At 35.2% G+C, this 14,551-nt stretch overlaps 1 protein-coding gene across 18 annotated transcripts in view; it reads right to left on the bottom strand.

The window, feature by feature from the left end:
* The window catches only part of R3HDM1 (R3H domain containing 1), a 195,761-nt gene that overhangs the window by 141,821 nt on the left and 39,389 nt on the right, over window positions 1-14,551 (bottom strand). For 2 of the 18 annotated variants that reach the window (XM_048214542.2, XM_044388239.3), the window contains exon 1: window positions 1,003-1,387. The exons of 15 other annotated variants lie outside the window; for them this stretch is intronic. The gene's annotated coding sequence lies outside the window, so the exon portion shown is untranslated. Of the gene's footprint in view, window positions 1-1,002; window positions 1,388-14,551 lie in introns of those variants that run through there. One more of the 18 variants, XM_048214553.2, reaches the window with a different exon arrangement.

The raw sequence follows: 14,551 nt of genomic DNA, 5'->3' as shown, positions 1-14,551 counted from the left end.
GAAAGAGAAGTAATGATATTCAGCATTGATAATGGGCAATTTAGTGATTTTCCTCCTGCTTCCTCTAAAAGAGATGAGTTATTTCTCAAGAGCAAAATAACTTTCATATGGGGGGGGGGTTGAAAATAGCACAGCAATTCCATATACTGGTATAATTTTGGCTAATTCTAGGTGAAAAGGAAGCAAACCTCTCAAAAACCTTTCAAACGAGCCAGTTACACACTAATGGACATATTTTAGTCATGTCAGTATATCTCACCTATATGGTGAGATTCCTGTTTTGAAGAATTATAAAATATCAAGGTAAATGTCAAAATTTTTAGACAGTATGATTAGAAATAAGATAGTTTTTAAATATTACAGTTTCATTAGCATTAGGTCTTTTGCAATGTGGTATGATTACGCTAATCACAGCAATGACAGATCTAAGTATTGCTCTGTTATAAGCGCTTTAAAAATTATTCTACCTCTTCCCCCCAAAAAGGGTACAAAAAATTAACATCAGCTTTGAAAGTGAAGGTTCTTGGTTTCCTAATTTCCGAAAGACTCTCATCTACACTGCATTTGTTCCACAATGAAATTTTTAAGATTCAACAAGCCATATAGCATGTCTATTTAAGATGAACCTGAAAGAAAAATTATTTCTCCAACTGACAATCTGTTCTGTTATATACAAATAACAAGGAGTATACAGGTACACTGTCCAATCAATACAGTACAAAGAGTTATCACAAATTTTGGGGTGGGGAGGAGAAACTTGTCCTCGGCTAAGAAGTGAATGACTCCTACTACTCATTCTATCAACCTAAACAAATATATCTTTGCAAAAATAAGCAAAAACCATTTTTAAAACATGCTCTCATTTTGGACATGGTAAGGATTTTACCACACATGCCCCTAGCAAAATTATGGTACTAAGTGACATGAAGAATAACTCTTCATATATTTCATTACCGTTTGTACACATTTAGCAAATAAACGAAGAGTCACATACATACATACCTTCATTGTACTGGTGTTTGCTTCATCATACAGAGTGAATGAAGATGTACTTTCCATAGTATCTGTAAACTGATGCTCTGCATTGCTCCTCTACAGAGCTCACCGCACACACAGCCAGCTGATCAGTCAGGCATTGGGAGAGCGCTGCTTTAGAGCACTCTAAAGCACTTGCCGAGGACTCAGAGACAATAGAAAGTCAACAGCTGTATGTTGTGATGTCAGTAACACTCTAGCCAGTCACCACCCAGAATATCTGAAATGCATCAGAAGCTATATTGAGCTCTTCATTAGCAATTCAGAAGCAATGATGCAAAAGCCCATGGAACTGTGAATGTGCAAAGGCTGTCAGGATTTTTGAGATTTCTCACTCTTAAATTTTCTTGCACACTGATTCCTGACCTCACACTGGTAAAAAAAAAAAAAAAAAGTTGAGATAATTATCTTTCTCTGGAATTCCCCAAAACAAAATGTATCGAATCTAGGCATGATTAATATATCAGCTTTTTAATAACTCTCTTTGACACTTTCAGTATCATTAGCAAAAAGTCTACAGAAAAACAATCTGCCTATGAAAGCTGACATCCCATGATAGTTTTGCATCTTCAAACTGACTTAATTGTCACAAAGGAAGAAAATGCAATAAAGAGCATAATTCCTTATTTGTTAATTTGTTTTTGCTAAAATTAAAATGAGCTCGCTTATTCTGGCAAGAGCATTACTTGTTCACACCAACAGATGGAGACAGCAACAGAACTGAGATCAGAGGACAATTCCGCCTTGTGTCAGATGCTTGTTGTCTAGATGAGCTCAAGTGGTGGACTTACAAGAAAAGGAATCAACGGAAATCAAATTAAAACAAAAACAAAAACCCAACTTATTAAACATTCAATAACTAGGAGCAGAACACAAAATAAAATGAAGAAAACAGACAACCAATTCTGTCTCTTGGGTAAAACACCAAATTAGCAGACAAGTGTGTTTTTTAAATTCTAAGCACTGACTTCTGTAATAGCTGTGTAAAGCACATGCCTGTTTCCCATTCTGTGAAACAAAGATTATACTTTCTGTAAGCATACAGGAATCTTGTACGGATCCTAACCAGACAAGGCTTACACATTACCTGTACTACTGGAAGAAAAATGTATCCTACCACCCAGACATACTACTTTTCTCTGCCACTAAAAGGTTAAGTCTTGAGAGTTGATACGCCCTACAGCCTAACGGATCAGCAGCATACTACGTATCAGCTAGCGAACAGCAAAATAAAAGACACTGACTTTTCTTTCTCAAAAATAGGCTCTATTGCAGCCCTATTAATAGACTTAATAGATTTAAATCCACAAAACCTTCCCTGACTATACAAACAACAAAGGTGGTAACAGCGGCTAATATCAATGATTCTTGACTGAGAGGTTTCTCATATTAATTTACTTAAATTTCCTCAAAATACCTACCTCCCCAGTGTACAATCCTTACCATGCCTTGTACTTTTTGGTATCTAGATATGTGTTAAGAGGTAAAAATCAAGCCTGAGTATCCCAAAACAAATATTCAATAAATAGTTTTCCATAATTTTTCATAAATGGTTACTGCTTTTATCAAAGGGTACAAATGATTTTTTTTCTCAGAATCTGTTACTTACGAGAAACATAAATTCAAGGCAGCTTTTGTTATGAAACAGATGGACAAACTAAAATGCAGAATAATGAAGGAAACCACTTTCATTGTGGCAAAAATTAAAATGAGTATTTCTACTAGTCAGAAAGGTCAGGACAAACCCACTTGTATACCTGGATGATAAAGTTCCACATGATTCCATTTCTCTTTGAGCTTTGGAAATTTTTAGGCCTTATAAATTCAAGGAATTTTGAATCAATGAAAAATCATAACCAAAAACATTTTAAAATGTAGTTATATTACTGTCAAGTAGATTCTGAAGGGAAAGGACTTAGACATTAATAGTGAACTCCATGGATAATGAACCTTTCATTTAGGAACAATCTACAACTAGCCAACAAGACACAGAACCTTCAATATTCCTTTTGGATACTATACCATTAATTACTGTTAATGAATACTATTATCATTAATTAATAAGTCAGCTTGTCTGCACCCTGTAAGTGTTCCATACAAATAAATAGTGAAACACATTTAGAAAGGTTTCTTATGATGTCTTGGAAATGTGCTTAAAACATGCCAAAAAGGTCAGGTAACAAAGGAAAACTTCCAAGAACAAATTCTCAGTAAAAGAAAGATGAATTAAAGAATTTCATTTTTTGCTTGCATCTCAAGTTTCATACTGTACTTCTTAGAATGCTCAGTAATGTCCTCTGCAAAAACTGAAGCACACTCACTCAATTAACATAGTGTTTAACTGTAGTTATAAGGTAAAAACCTAATTCCCAACTGAATTATAGGAACTAGGGCAACTATGGGACTAATAACAGAAACTTAATTGTCTAAATCTAATTACTGACATTGCTGATAAACTTTCTTAACTTTTTGGTGCCTTAGCTCTTACTTGACTTTTTAAGTACCTGACCTTTAAAGGTGAAAGCAACATTTGAACCTAGTTCTCTCAGATATTTCCCAAGACATTCTAAATAAAAAGAGCAAATGATTACCATAAGCAAGAGACATCTTATGGGAACTAATTTCTTAGAAAGTTAACATTTTCTTACAAGTAGAAAATCAGTATTTTGCAACCAGTAATGTAATAACAGATTCTGGCAAGGATCAGGACTACATGACACAACCTACTGGGTGAAAGACAGTTACTGAACAAGATATACTTCATTTCTGATAACTTTTAATTACAAAGAGTAAAAAGTATGTTTACAACCTGCAGACTCTACCTTAACCAAGTGACCAAATTTAACATCACCCATAACAGGACAGACTAACATTATAGGCCTCCTGATGTAATGTAGTAGGGGACAAAAATAACAACTTCGTGATATTCTTCTGAAAATATTTCATCTGAATCTAGTCGTGAGGAAACAATCAAATTTAAATTTATACTGTGTACCATTCTACAAGACGGCTAGCCTGACCTCTTCATATATCAATATTATGAAAAAAAATAAGCAAAATTATGAAAGACTAGAGAGATATGACAACAAATATGAAGTGTTATATTTGACTGGATTCTAGATTTTTCAAAAAGCTATGAAGGATATTTACAAACAACTGGGAGGGGGTGTCAATTGTATGGTTAGTATAGGAGATGAAATTTTATCAATATTAAAATTTGGGGGCATGATAAAAATACATTAGCCAAAGAGACAGAACAAGGAAATATGGCAAAATATTAAGAACTGGTAAAACCAGAAGGAATTCAGGCACTCATTATACTATTATCTTTAAACTTTTCTGTATAACCTTTTCTAGCAGTCTTCCTCCCTTTTTTCTTTTTGAGTTAAAGTCTTATTTTACTGTAGCTTTTTTAATTTATGGAATGTGACATATCTTTTAAACTGTGACAGTACTTTTATTAGAATTATTATTTTTTATAATGTTATAAAAGGGGGCAGGGAGACTATCATAAGGCAATAATTTGTTAGCAAATATATTTTCATTTTGAAAACTCTGTAATTTGAAGTAAAAACACTTCATTTTGGAATATTAAAAGATAAGATGCAGAAGACATTATCCTGCTAAGGGAGGGTTCTTTCCACTTCTCTATGCCAAAGAATATGGGTTTCTACACCTCCCTCCACCCCCCAACACACTCCTTGTGCTACTGAGTAAGCTAGTCTCGCCAAGTGGTATTCTGTGCTAGAGACACATTTGAACCCTGGAAATTTCCTCATTTCCTTAAGATTCTGCTTTTACTGAAAATGAAATCACAGCAACATAAAAAGAAGAAATTCATTTCCTGTGGTCTATTTTTATTTTTCAGCCAGAACAGCCCCCTTAATAGAAACACTTATTTCCAATAATTGTCAATAAACAATAAAAGTATGAAAATCTTGAGTCTTGGCTCGGTCAAGATGCTTCTATTTATATTATACATCTTTAGTAAAATGCTTTCGTTGATTTATGAAAAATAACCAATAGAATTTTATACATTTGCAATGGACCTCAGGAATACTGTTATTTAGTCCCCACCTTATTTTATAGTTTGGAAACTAAAGCGAAGAAGTGACGTGACATGATGACTGCATGTCTTACCGTAAAGTGGACAGTAGCATCACCTAGCTAATCAGATTTTTTTATTTCAGAGACAGCAAGTGTGTGAACAAGTGGGGGGAAGGGCAGAGAGAGAGAGAGAGAGAGATCCCCCAAGCAGACTCCCTGCAGAGCCCAACTTGGGGCTCCACCCCAGGACCCCAAGATCACGACCTGAGCCGAAACCAAGAGTCAGATACTTAACTGAGCCGTGCAGGTGTCCCACTAATCAGATTCTATAACAGGTTTCTATCACACATTACTTACAAATGACCCCAAATTAATCTGGCCTAACCTGTTGTCTTGTTTGCTCTCAGTGGATTTGATAAATTACAAAGGTGGATAATATAAACATGAAGGGATTATGTCCCTCATGGGATGGATTCCTTTCATCTTGTGAACCATGAAGTTCACTCCTTGACTGCTTTTCCTGTGTCCTGTACTAACGAGTCTCCAGCTGTCTTCTTACTTACATTTAGATGCCATGTAGCATTACTTACTACTTACATTTAGATGCCACGTAGATGACACATGCTGAACCTGATATTACCTCCCTCGAAGTGAAACTACTTCATGTTTTAAGTGTTTCCTGCCAATTAATACATATGAGCAGTTACATTACAAAAATATGCAACATGTATTGAATGTTTCAGTAATGATCACCTAAGATTAATGTCAATACACTTTTATTTGCTACCAATGTCAGAAAAATGTGGCAAATGTAGTACACAATGTAGCAAGCAGTTTGCAAATATTAATTTAATTAGACCTCATGACAATAACCCTAAAGGAGACATTATTATCCCTATTTTAAAGTTGAAAGTCAATGGTACAAAGAGATTAAGGGATCTGTCTTGTGCAGTGTCAGACCCAAGATCTGAGTCTGGATTTAAATTCTACAGCCTTTAACTCTTGATTAGTACATGATTCCCTTTGTATGTAGAAATTAAGGCTAAACAAATATTGGCTCAATTATGAAAGACCTTAAAAACCAAACAGTAGAGTTTAAAATGGAAAGATCTTTAAAAAGGAATAAATCAAGAGCTAAGGGATATATATTTACAAAGCCCTCATCTATTATCTCATTTACTACATTCCATTCTGTGGAAAAATTTAATTCACTGAGATAATTCAATGTCAAAGCTTAAAGTCAAAATAACTGTGAATCTAAGTTGAGGATAATGAGGCAAAAAAGTAATAATGTAACCTGGGAGGTTCTTATAATAATCTAGATATAAGATGACTACAGTTGCAGATGGAGTGCTACTTAGGAACGAAAAATGAAGGCAGCGTAGACACTTCAAAGCAAAACTTGCCAAGTTATGGACGACTGATGAAATGAGAGAGAAGGTTAGGTCAAGGATCGCCCAAACACTTTAAAAACTGGCTAAGTGAAAGAATGTTGATGCTACTATAATAAGTAGGACATTTGGCATGGGAAACTGGCATGGGGCTGAATCACTAATTTCTTTTTTTTTTTTTTTTAAGATTTTATTTATTTATTTGACAGAGATAGAGACAGCCAGCGAGAGAGGGAACACAAGCAGGGGGAGTGGGAGAGGAAGAAGCAGGCTTATAGCAGAGGAGCCTGATGTGGGGCTCGATCCCATAACGCCGGGATCACGCCCTGAGCCGAAGGCAGACTCCTAACCGCTGTGCCACCCAGGCGCCCCTGAATCACTAATTTCTTATCTACCCAAGCTCATCCCCACCAAAATCAAGTAAACAAATTAGCAAGGGAGCAAATAAACCCAATCATCCTCTTCAACTCAACATGGCACACAGAGAAGATACTAGAGTAGTAAGATACTCCCGTTAGTCAGATGAACTGAATCAATATTTCACAACCAATGGGCTATCCAAAGTGCCAGTCTCATAGACTTCCACAGAGAATTACAGAAGTAAGGCGTCGAGACAGGTAAAGGTAAAGTGAAATGTTCTACAGGCAGGAACTGGATTCATGACTTTAAGGCAGGATTCATGAGTGTTTCCCAGTTGCGGATGGCAAACAGGACAGCCCTGCCCTTAAGAGTCTTAGAATCTACTTTCTAGTTTGGATTTCATCGCATTACCATTATTTCCTTCCTACTTGATTTCCCCAAGAAGCTGCTGCTTTTTTTTTTTTTTTAAAGATTTTATTTATTTATTTGACAGAGAGAGACACAGCCAGGGAGAGAGGGAACACAAGCAGGGAGAATGGGAGAGGAAGAAGCAGGCTCTCAGCAGAGGAGCCTGACGCGGGGATCACGCCCTGAGTCAAAGGCAGAAGCACGACTGCGCCACTCAGGCGCCCCTCCCCAAGAAGCTTCTAACTGTTCTCTCTAGCTTTAAAATGGCCATGTCCCTTTCCAATTTATTCTTTATAGCACAGGTACTCTGGTGAGAGATACGAACATTATTATAATAGTGCGGTGTGTGCTACAATAGGGGAACTAAATGACGCTATGGAAGCATCTAAGGGGCCAGTGAAGAATTTGGGGGAAAAGAAACTATGAGCATGAACCAAAAGGTATAGGATGAGTATATTTGGTGAACTGAGAGTAGCTCAGCAAAGAAAGAACTTCAAGCTCAAGGAAGGGTAAGTGTTTTAAAAATGACGGTGAAGATGTAAGTCGGAGCAAAACAGCCAAGGCCTTGTGAGTGAAGTTTAAGAGCTAAAACTTTTACTGTGACTAATTAGGGAGACAATGAAGACAATCAGGTTGGTGACATGAACAGACTTTTCAATGAAAGAGTGACAGCTGATGCCAAATAAATGGATGAACTCTCTGAGAGAGAGAGAGAGAAAGAGAGAGAATAAGCAAGGAGTTGAAGGTTTACCCCCGGGGAATAAAAAATTCTAGACCACGTTTCAATAATAAATACACGTACTTTGTGAATCTATTCAGCCTTAATTCAAATAGTGAGAGTTCTGACAGCAAAGGTTACTGTTTTATCAAAATGTATCTGGTTTCTGAGCTCAGGTAACAAGAGTTCAGGTAGGTAGAAGGTACCTCTATCTCAAGCCCTTACCTGTTTTTTAAAATGTTTTTAAAAACATGTTTTTAAAACTGAAATAATTTTAGACTTGGGAGGATAGTTGTAAAAATAGCAGAGTACCTGTATATACATCAATAAACTTCTCCTAATGATAACATGTTACATAATGATAGTAAAATTACCGAAGTCAGAAAATTAACATCTATAGAACACTATAAACTAATCTGACCTTAGTTGAATTCTTGAAGCAAATGAATTCTCCAGTTCCTCAATCAGTAACAGCCTTTTAATACCTTTTCCTGATCCAGGATCCAATCCAGGATCTCACATTGCATTTAGTTGTCACATCTGCTTACCCTCCCTCCAAATCTGTGACAGTTCCTCACTTTGTCTTTCATGACCTTTACACCCTTGGAACAAAATGGTCAGTTATTTTATAGAAAATCAATTTGGGTTTGCCTTATTTTCTCATTAAAAGTTAGATTAAATTAAGATAATGCATTTTCGGCAAGAATACCACAGAAGTGAAATTATACCCTTCTCAGTGCACCATATCAGGGTATACGTGATGTTGCCATGTTGTCTTATAAACTGATTTTTATTTTGATTTCTTGATTAAGGTGGTGTCTGCCACGGTTTTCCTATACAGTTGCTATTTTCCCCTTTGTAATTAATAAGTATCTTGTGGGGAAGCATTCTGTGACTTTGAAAACATCTTGTTTCTCATCATAATTTTGCTAATTTTAGCGTCCACTGATACTTCTTGCATGCAATAATTATTACAATGCTGTTTGCCTAAGGATGATTTTCATTTTCTTCTTCTCCTCTATATTTATTGGAATTCCATTGTAAGAAAGCACTATCCCTTCTCCCTCTTTATGTTTTATATGTATGAATATCTGAATATGTATTTTATTCTGTGCATTTTAGTCTAATCCCCTCATTTTAAAAATGATTTTCTGGTACCCACGTGATGTTCCAGGCCCATTTGTATTTTCTGGGTCCCAGACTCAGACAAAACCATTTCTCCAAGGATCCGTGTTTCCTTTTTCTCTGGAAATGGTATTTACAGAGGATCCGAGCACTCATATGCTTATTGTGACTAGGGTCTCAGTTCTCGAGAGCTAGGACATACACATTCATACATCTATATTTACTTCCGTATTTCTACATTTGTATATGTATTCAATCATGAGTTCATGACTGAATGATACAACCAACTCCAGTTAAAGAAAGCAGGGTTCATTCTAGAGTATTCCTTTCACTGTCTGTAAGTGCTTTATCCAGCAGTGAGAAATCGTACCTTCGTTATCTATGATATATTCACTTAGTTGTTCAAACTAAGTATACACAAAAGATAGTTTCAGAACTCCTACCAATACCTCTGTGAGAACACATTTAGTACACAGAGCAAAATATATATATTTTTATCTTTAGAGTACATAATCAAAGTACCGTTTTCCAAGGTTACTTAGTTCTTTTCTTCTCCACTCAAGTCACTGTCCTTATGTTGTTCATTTGCTATATAGTTAGGAAATTTGCTAGGATTTGTATTGCATTTTGGAATCCCCACCCACACCCCTCTGTCTGCCCAAACACACACCTTGGGTTGATTTTTATTTATTTTTGGAGGGCATGTGAAATATCACCAGAGTTCTAAGAGTCAAGAGTTACAAAGAAAAGTATAGTTGGAGACGTGTTGCTTCCCCCTCATCCCAAGTATCTCATTCCCACTATCCCCAAGAGTCTCACAAGAGAATATGCTGTCATTCTTTTTAATTTTTGTCAATCTGACAAATAAGAAATGTTATGTTAATGCTGTTTTAATTTGTATTTCTCTAATTTTAACTGAGATTAAACTTTTCAAAAAAATTTAAGGGTCATATTTCCATTGTGAGTTGTCTGTTTATGTCTTTTCCCCATTTTTCCATCATGTCTTTAGTCCTTTGTGTGTGTGTGTCTCTCTCTCTTTTGTCCTTTAATTATTTTGTCCTTTAATTATTAAGAGTTCATGGGGAACCTGGGTGGTGCAGTCAGTTTTGTCAGACCCTGGTTTCTGCTCAGGCTGTGATCTCAGGGTCATGAGATCAAGCCCCAGATCAGACTCCATGCTCAGCCTGCTTGAGACTCTCTCTCCCTCTGCCCACCCACACCCCTACCCCTGTCAAATCCATAAACACCCATGCATTTTCTCTCTCAAATAAATAAATTAAACAAAAAAAAAAGAGTTCTTTACTAGCCTTTTGTCTGTGGCATACGTTGACAATAATTTCTCCTAGTTTGTCAGCTGTTTTTCAACTCTCCTCATGGTGGTTTTTGCCATGCAAAATTTTATTTTTATGAAGTCCCCGTTTATCAATCTTTTACTTCTTCTGGACTTTTGAGGCATAGCAAGAAAATCTTTCAATATACCACGTTAAACAAGAAAATCTTTTTTCTTGTAGTATTTGTATGATCTCTGACTCAGTCTTTCTCTCTTTTGAAAATTTTATCCATGTGAAGTTTATTATTATTATTTTGGTAACAGCTTTATTGATATATAATTTATATGCCATACAGTTTGCCCACTTAAAGTATCTAATTCAATGGTTTTCAGTATATTCAGAGTTGTTCAACCACCACTACTACCAACTTTAGAACATTTTCATCACCTCAAAGAGAAACACTGTACTTTTAGCAGTCACTTCCCTTTACCCCAAATTCCCTCAACCCCTAGCAACCACTCACCTACTCTGTTGCTATCATTTGCCTGTTACAGTCATTTCATGTAAATAATACAATCTGTGGCCTTTTCTGACTACCTTCTTTCACTTAGCACGTTTTCAAGTTTCTTCCATGTTGTAGTATGTATCAGCACTTGCTACTGCCATATAATACTTCATTGTATGACTATATCAATTTTGTTTATCCATTTGTCGAGTGATAGATATTTGTGTTGTTTCCACTTTTTGTATATCATGAATAATGCTATGAACATCTGTATACACACTTTCATGTTGAGTCTATTATTGTTTAAAACGTGGATCTAATTTTAGCTCTTTTCAAACGGCTACCCAGATATCCTGATATCACTTATTAAAAAGTCCTTCTCTACCTGAGTGATATGAAATGTCACCTTTATTATTTCCACTTGTATCTCAGTTTGTTTCTGGGCTTCCTATTCCATTGCTCTACTTTATTCGTGTGGCAGCAGAACACTTTTTAATTGGAGAAGTTGAATAGTACACGTTTTAACATCTGGTAGGGGAAGTCCCTCCTAGCAGTTTTTCCTTTTTTCAGTCTCTTCTCGGCTATTCTTGTATGTTTTTTTCTCCATATAACTGAGTATGATAATGAGTCTATGTTCATTAATAAAAAGTTTCTTGGTACTTTTCCTGGGATTGCATGAAATTCAGAAATTATAATGCAGTAGTCCTATTCAAGTCTACCACTGACCTTCAGAAATGTTAGGAAATAATTGTCATATAGCTTTTGCACAATTCTTTTTAAGTTTATTCCTAAGTATTTAACCTTTTTTGTTGCTATTGTAAATGGGGTTTTCCCCACCATTACGAGTATTAATTGGTAACTGTGTATATGAGGCCAAGTTAATTTTATATACTGCCACCTAACTGAATTTTTTTGTTTGATTTAGTCTTATCAGTGATCCTCTAATGTTTTCGAGCTATACTACTATGTAATATGCAGAGATGATTTTACTTCTTTACCCATTCTCATGCCTCTGATTAATTTATCTAATTATATTTCTTAATACTTTCATTACAGTGTTGAATATTAGTGGAGATAGCAGGCACTCACCTTCTTTTCATATAATGGGGAAATGCCACTAGCATTTCCCATTTTATAAGCTTTCTGGCTTTAGGACTAAGGAGTTTTAAAAATTATTTTAAAAAGTATCCTGCAATTTCTATTTCCTTGAGTTGATATGTGTGTGTGTTTTATTTTTATCATGAACGGGTGAATTTTTTTTGACTGTCTTTCAGTATCTATGGAGATAAATGATTTTTCTTCCCAAATCTATTAATAAGGAGTATCATATTAATAGATATCCTAACACTGAACCATCCCTGCATTCTTAGAATGAATAAATCTCATATGATCATAGCATATTACTTAATAGCAATGATATTATTTAGTATTTTCATATCGATATTCATAAGGGATATTGGCTTGTAGTACTTTTCTTTTTATTTTTTACTGTTCTCATCAGGTTAAATATCACCACATTTGTTCCATAAAAGGAATTAGGAAATTTTCTATAATTTTCAATGCTCTGGAACATTTATATAGCAGTGGAAATAAAATGGTCTTTGAAGGTTCAGTAGAATTCCTCTATGAAACCATCTGGCTTTTTAGCTGATGCTTTTTAGTAGGGGTAATTTCTTAATAACATTATTTCTTCTGTGGAAATTGGTCTGTTTAATATTTCTCACTCAATTTTGGTAATCTGTATTTCCCTAGGAAATTATTCATCTAGGTTTTCAAATTAATTGCTGTGAGGTCTGCTAAGTAGTCTCTCATGAATTTTAAAATAAAAAATTGTTTTCACTGGTTATTTTCACCCTTATCTTATTTTGCATATTTTTGCTTTATTCCTCTACATGATCAAGTTAGTTAGTAATGTCTATTTTGGTAATTCAAAAGAAATTCATTATATAGATCAATTAGATTTACTGTTTTCCTATTCTCTCATTAATTTCTACTTTTATCTTTGTTATTTCCCTCCTGTGCTCTCCTCAGGTTTACTCTGCTGTTGTTTTTCTAGATTTTGTTTTGAGCTGGAAACTGAATTCACTTATTTTCATTTTTACAGCTAAATCTGTACTGCTATGAATTTTCATCTGATTACTATTTTATTAGGATGATTTACAGATACCTATTTTAATGGTGCCCTCTTCTGTCAATACGGCAAATTCCAGATATTTTGGCCAACTGTTTGTTTTGTTCTGGGGGGAGAAGTTGGTTATGAATCCTGCAGTTTTGTGGTTCCCTTTGTCTTGCTGGATTCTGAATTTCCTGCTTTTGCTTTACTGTTTCTTCACCACCCAACTGCCAAAGAAGGCATCTCCCTTCCTTATGTGCCTTTTTCCCTCCCCTGAAGCTAGACATTTTGAAAGCTGCCTCCTCAAATTGTATTTTTACGTCCCTTCCCTGCTCTGATCTGAATCCTTTTTCTTAGAATTTTTAGGGTGCACTTAGTCTTTCTGGCTGAGTGTTTAGATCAAGCTTAGCTTCCCTCTCCATTCTGCCCCTCCTTTCTTTCTTTCTTTTTCTTTTTTTCTTGGTCTTTGCTTGCCACAAAATGTTCTATGGCAGGCAGGATGGAGAGAATGTGAGAGCTCATATGCTAGATTTGATATTTTTTCTTTTTACTTAAAGTTATTTTGAGATTTTAAATTCTCTCAAATTATGCTATGTCTACAAGTTTTATATAGATTTTTTTCTTCTCATTCTGTATGTTTTCCAAGGAAAACTGAGAGACAGTAGCTAGATGGCCACCACTATCTTTAATGGAAGCCCTCCTGACATTTACTTTTTGTAACAGCTTTACTGAGATAGACTTCACATACCATCTTATTTGCCCATTTAAAGTGTACAATTCAATAATCTTTAGTATATTCACAGAATTGTGTAACTATCGCCACAATCAATTTTAGAACATTTTCATCACCCCATAAAGAAACCCTGTATGGTTTAACTATTATCTCTTAATCCCTACAACCCACACCCAGCCCTAGATAATCATTAATCTATTGTCTCTATAGATTTCCGTATTCTGGACATCTTATATAAATCATCATTTGTAGTTAATAAGGCATTTGGGGGTTGCTTCCATCTTTTGGTTATCATGAATATGCTGCTATGAACATTCATGTACAAGTTTTTCAGCGGACATGTGTTTTTATTTCTATAGGCTACATAGATACGAATCAAATTGCTGGGTCAAATGGCAACTCTACTTTCCCAAGTAGCTGTACGATTCTGCATTCCCACTAGAAGTGTAGGAGGGTTCCAATTTCTCTAGATCATTGCCAACATTTATTATCTGTCGTTTTGATTACAGCCATCTCAGTGGGTATAAAGTGGTATCTCATTGTAGCTATAATGTGCATTTTCCTTGATAGCTAATGATGTTGGTTACCCTGCCATGTGCTTATTGGCCATAGGTAACATCTTCTTTGAAGAAATGTCTATTCAGATCCTTTGCCCATTTAAAAATTAGATTATGTGTCTTTACTATAGAGTTTTAAGAGTTCTTTATGCATTTTCCACATAAAAGTCCCTTATTAGATAAATATTTTCAAGTATTTTATCATTTTCAAATGGGCTGTCTTCTCACTTTCTCAATGATTTCCACTGAAATATGAAACCTTTTAATTTGACAAAATCCAGTTTATCT

This window comes from Ursus arctos, unplaced genomic scaffold (genome assembly GCF_023065955.2).
Source record: "Ursus arctos isolate Adak ecotype North America unplaced genomic scaffold, UrsArc2.0 scaffold_1, whole genome shotgun sequence".
NCBI lineage: Eukaryota > Metazoa > Chordata > Mammalia > Carnivora > Ursidae > Ursus > Ursus arctos.
Note: the sequence above shows the minus strand (reverse complement) of the source record. Positions and strands in the feature narration are given on the sequence as shown.